Below are 6363 nucleotides of genomic sequence, written 5' to 3'. Positions count from 1 at the left end.
AATGTAGCACCTAGAAGCCAATACGTTTTCCTCCTGCCCCCCATGAGCAAACAGCAGCTTGTTTGGGGGATATCTCTATGTATGTATTACAGAGAAAACAAGATTTATTAAGAAAACAGCATGAAGCAAATGATTAATTTTACTAACATCTGGGTTATTTTTTAAAAAGTTCAGTAATGTTTGCATAGCTTATTCTATTTTTCAGAATTAGATAAAGATTTGCAGCTTGAAACTTAAGCTGCTATGCAGTAATATTAAAAATCAGCCTGATTCATTTATATTTTTATTTATGTTAAAATATTTCTAGAATACTTACAATATACAAATAGTCCATTGTATATTCAGTTGCTTAACTTCAAAACTTAAATTCAAAGTTACAACAAACTTCTGCAAAGTACTTACTGCCAACTGCCACCCTCCAGTCACACGACTGCATTGGGTGCTCAGAAAGTGGTTACATTACAGCTGCTTGCAGTGTCCTGCAATCACAGGACCGCAATTTATGATGTCTTTTGCTAGAAAAAGGAATTCATGTCTGGTTTCCAGCAAAAAAATATTCATTTCACACATCAGGTTGGTTAATAACTGCAGTATTCGCTTAAGAATTTATGGTGTTTGTTTAATGACTTCATGGCCACTTTATAACTGCCATGTTTGCTTTGCAACTCTTAAACATCATTGTAAAAAAGTCATAAAAGTGGGTCAGTTACCCACTACCTTGATATATGACTGTAATTCTTAATCAATTGCACTTCTAAGTTGAGTACTACGTCTAAATAGCTCTATGAACAAAACACAGGAAGTCCTCATATAGCAGCTATAACTGTGACCAGAAGTTTCATTGCTAAATGATGCAGTCATAAAGTGTGATATTATGTTATTATGCTACTAAGCAACAGCAGTTCCCAGTTACTGTCATTAAGCAAGGATTTTATGTAACTTCAACTTCTGATTTCCTGTTGACTTCCCCACTGATTTATGGAAAGAAAGCAGGCAAGTTTGCAAATCATGGACATGTGGCCATGACACATTGCAATAGTTGGAAATCTGGCCTGGTTTCCAAATGCCCAGATCATTATTACATAACTTTGATACCAAAATTTCAAGGACTGCTCATAAGTACCACTCATTCAGCATTTCCACATGTTCACATGATCACTGAACAAGTGGATGTTAAGCAGGACCACCTGCTTAACAAACATGATAAACACAACTGTACACTAGTTTTCAAAATATTCAGCAGAGCATTTAATATCAGGACATGCCTAAGCAAAGAGTTGTATCATTAATAAAAATAACAGGAAACATATAGTAAAGAAAAAGTGCTCACTTGCAAGAAGCATTGTCACTAACTGATAAATTCTCCCTTAATTTATTATTGATTTAACAGATTTATTCTATCAAAATATATTGTTGTTTGAGCACAAAAATATAAAAATATTTCAATTAATATGAACTTTCATTTAGAGAATTTGAAAGCCTAGATCAGTGGTAGTCAACCTGTTTCCTACTGCCCACTAATGGGTGTTTCAGCTTTCATGGTGGGCAGTTGGGGTTTTGTCCCCTGCTTTATAAATCACCATTACAGTGGAACTGGTGGGCAGTTAGAGAAAATTTTACTACTAACAGAGATACAAAAGTGGGCAGTAGGTATAAAAAGGTTGACTACCCCGACTTACATCTTAATTTATTAACAAAATGATTTTCTTCCAAGAATATTCTTTGCTTTGATCCGGATAATTTGTATGACTCTGATTCATGTCATTTTATAATTTATTAAAGGATTAATCAAAATGGTATAATGTTCTCAGCAATTCCCCTTCTTAATTGTTTTCTCTAATTATTTTGGTTTATGACCATGAACTGAATAAATGAAATGAAATGCTTCTGTGCTGCTTTGCTATCCCGAACAGATACCTCCTGGTTGCAAAGAAGATGATCCAAATGCATACAGAATGATTCCCACTGTCAGGCTCCGGGTGCTTTTCGACTTGTTTGGAGCCTGACACATCAATGGGGACGGCAGGCTGTAGCTGCCCAGGAGACTGGGACTAAGCACCAATTATCTGGCGATCTGGCATGAAATCCATCAGAGCTGCTGCGAAATGGAAGGGCACACACACACACACACACACACACACACACACACACAGAGCCAAGCTGGACTAATGAAGGCAGCTACAAGGAATGCCGGAGTTGGCATGTGCGGGGGAGCATGGAGGTGACAGGATAACCTAGGAGGGAGATAGCATGGAATAGGAAGTTTTGGGTAGCACAGGGTTATAGAAATGGGGATGTGATAAGGGAAGTGAAGTGGGAGTGTGATAAGAGAGGAAGAATGACGGATGGACATTAGCAAATGCGGCTTTAACCACTCCGGGCGGATGCTGGATGACCTAATGATGGATTACAAGATGATGAAGAGGTATTTAAAGCGCTGAGAGAAGCTAGCTGTCAGCGCTGGTTTTTCATGAAGTGTCTGTTCTTGCTGCTGCTAAATCTGAGTTCTCAAAATAAAGCAGAAACATGACTGCACCAAAGTGTGAGTACTGTTTGCTTTGTAACTGCTCAGGAGTTCAGAGGCAGTTGAGAGAAAGCCAGCACTCATTGATCTGTGTATGTATTGAGGATGGCAGAAGGAATGGATCCAAGCTGTTTGAAAGGAGAAATCAAGGCAGACAAAGCTGTGGAGGTATTGTATTGACTTGGAATGATTGAAGGTGGAAGAAGAGAAATCCACCCCAGATGATATGCAGTGGGTGGTCCATCCAAAGGCTTTAAGAGCTTGCAAAGAAGTACACCTTAATTTACCCAAACTGGTCCTGGACCAGGACCAGGACAGTTGAAAGATTGGCGGGGTTCGCAGGTGGCCTGAATGGGAGGAAAGTGGTTGGGCAGTGTCTGGTAGTGAAACTCTTGACATGCTCTGACTACAATTTGGGGAAGTGATGGTGCAGGAACCTCCTTTATCTTCAACAAAGTGGACAGAATGCAGACAAAGTTTAGCACTCTCAGTAATCACTAGAGGTCCCTTAAATAGTTCTAGCCCGAAGGTGAAAGTCAGTAGAGGGTTGGACCGATATGATTTGCAGTCTAGACATGCCCATGAGATGATGGGTTCCTTGACACCACCATCTAGGGCTTAGGGGGACCCTGGTTGGCGAGACTCTGGCAGAATCTTGGAACAGAGTCTCGTAGGGCCACAACCAGGGAAATGGGGTCCTCCCCTTTACATGCCACCTTTGATGGGGATCCTGATAGGGTAGCAGTATTCCTAGCCCAGATCATTAACCACATTATATTATATGGAAGGTATTACCCTTCCCAATGGGCTATGGTAGTAGCTGTTACAGAGGTGTTAGATGGAGTGGCTGGAGAGTGGGCTGCAGATTTACACCGAGAATAGTCTCCTGAATTGGCTGACATTGGTCTCTTCTTGTCGGCCTTATGTCCCAGTTTGAAGATAATTCCAAGGGACAACAAGCTGAAGAGGACTTGTTGGCTTTAAGGCAAAGGAACGGCGGGCAGGGGACTATGTCAGTGAGTTTCATTGGGCAGCTGGCTGGTTTCATGCCTGGCCGGAAAAACTGTTGATACATCTGTTTAAATGAGGCCTGGAGCATGAATTGAGCCAGGCCTGTTTCTACAGGGGCCTACCACAGAGACTGCAAGACTGGTATCACATGGCTACTTAGCTGGATTCTGGTCTAAGGTGGTTATAAGCCCGAGGAGATGGTGGGTCAGGGATTAGGTGGGGACCTACCAACCAAGCAATCCCTCCAAGTAGCACTAGCACTCCATCTAGGGGCCCACAAGGTCATGGCTCATTTAGGTGCTTTCAATGCAATAGACAGGGACATAGGATGGTGGACTATCCTATATTGCCATTGGGATCAGGACCACTCCAAGACCTACAGGAGGAGGATCTTTTCGTGGATGAGTGGACAGAGGTGCCTGGCAGATCAAGTGGTGCAAGTCAATTTCACACTAACACCTCTATGGACAAATCAATAGAGGAAGATCCCACATTACCCAGATGTTCTGGGCTACCTGAGGGTGACATTTGGAAAGAAGGATCCAAGGACGATCCGATGGTAATATGCCCATCTTCCCGTTCATCATACCAGTCTTATTACATAATAGGCAGACAAATCAGGTTGCAGAACTTGGAGCGTTGATTGATTCGAGATGTGCCAGATGTTTGGTGACACAGGCAGTGGTGGATACATTAGGGTTGCGGGTCATACCATTGACCACCCCAATCAGATTCAAACAAGTGGATGGGTCCACATTAGGCAGTAGTCCAGCGACACATAGAATTGAGCCTGTGAAATTGGTGATGGGTGAGCATTGGCTTTCATTTGTGGTGGTTCAACATATGACAGAGGCAGTAATACTTGGTCTGTCCTGGTTGGATAAGTGGAAACCTACCATATGGTGGGAAGGAGGGTTCAAGAAGCTACAACTGGCGGTGGGATCTTATCCAATATAAACAGATAATATTAAAACAGGGTCAGGAAGACCAGTAGAACCACTAACTGTTAAAGCTGCATATCCATTGGAATATAAGGAATTGACTGATGTATTTAATGAGAAGGGCAGTGACATTTTACTACCACAAAGGTCAATTGACTCTGCCATTGAACTGCTCCTGGGAGCAAAGATGCCTAAACCTCGTACGTATTCAATGACTCAAAAAGAACTAGAGGAAATGCGCAAATACATTGACAAAAATTTATCTCGAGGGTTCATTCAGCCAGGCTGTTCACACATAGCGGCCCCTGTATTGTTTTGGGAGAAGAAAGATGGGGGCCTGAGATTGTGTGTTGACTTCCAAGGATTGAATACTATCTGCTTAGAACCATTGTGCACACTACCACTTATGAAGGATCTTCTATCCACATTGGCTAAAGGGCGGGTATTTACAAAGATGGATCTACACAAGGCATATTATCGGGTATGAATCAAGTTGGGAGATGAATGGAAGACAACTTTCAATTGCCGACTTGATAGTTACCAATTTAAGGTCATGCCTTTTGGTCTGCAAGGGGCTACAGCTGTGATTAACAAGGGCATGCATCTGATTAACAATGTGTTGCATGATCATTTATATCGAGTTCTCATCTATTGGATGATATATTTATATATCCTAATAATATGGAGGAGCACATGGAATTAGTAAGGACTGTACTTTTAAAGTTGCTGGACACTAAATTATATGTTAAATTGTCAAATTTTGAATTCCATCATATGGCTACTTGAGTTATAGAATTTCTGGCGATGGTGTTGAGATAGACCCATATAAGGTGCAGACTATTTTGGATTGGGAGTCGCCTATCACCACAAAAACAACTGCAAAGTTTTCTGGGCTTTGCCAATTTTTATTGGCAGTTCATTCTCTTATTTGCATCCATTGCGTTACCCTTAACCAATTTGTTGAGAATGAAACATTTTGGAATAACCAAACCAAAACCGAACCAACACCTAGAGTGGACTGAATCGTGTCAAGATGCGTTTGATAGGTTAAAACAGTTGTTTGCTAACAAATCTATATTGAAATATCTGGACCCCGTGTGGCCACTTGCAATACAGGTAGATGCAAATGATGTGGCACAGTTTTATTACAATGGAATGTTCAAGGGATATTACAATCTTGTGCCTACATGTCCAGAAAATTAAGCCCGGTGGCTTAATTGAGCGATTTGGGAGGAGCCCTTAGCAGTCCATTGGGGATTAGTCACCCGGCAGCACCTGTTAGAAGGTGCGCAGTCTCCATTTAAAATATGGACAGCCCATAAGAACCTGGAAGCATTACAATCACCCAGGAGACCGTTGCCCAAACAGGTTCATTGGGTGTTGTATTTCCGGCGATTTAACTTCAAATTGAAATATATTCTGGCAGGCAAGAACTTCCTAGAAGATGCGTTTTCATGCCTGCCACAATATAAAAGTCAACAAGAGTACGTAATACAGCTGATAATACCACAGCCAGATATTGTACAGTTCCTAACAACCAATATTATGACACCGGATTTGCTGGATGTGGTAGCCCATAACCAATGGCTACTGGAACACAAAACCCAATGTGAAATGTGAGATGGGATAGCCTGGAGAGGGGATAAAATATATGTACTGGCATCAGTCAGGCCTCTAGTACTAAAATGATGTCATAATGCCAAACAGGCCAGACATTATGGGTTCTTAAAGACTTAGCAAAACAGCAGTTCTGGTGGACGTCTATAAGACATGATATAGAAACCCGTATAAAACAATGTCCAGTGTGTACTATCACCAAAATATGTTCCAGAAAACCTTTGTGCTTACTAAAGTCTGTCGCTGTTCCTAATTAACCATAGTAGGATA

This window comes from Pseudonaja textilis, chromosome Z (assembly GCF_049901715.1).
Source record: "Pseudonaja textilis isolate UNSWEBS1 chromosome Z, rPseTex1.2, whole genome shotgun sequence".
NCBI classification, from domain to species: domain Eukaryota; kingdom Metazoa; phylum Chordata; class Lepidosauria; order Squamata; family Elapidae; genus Pseudonaja; species Pseudonaja textilis.
The sequence above is the reverse complement of the archived record's forward strand: the minus strand, read 5'-3'. Positions refer to the sequence as shown.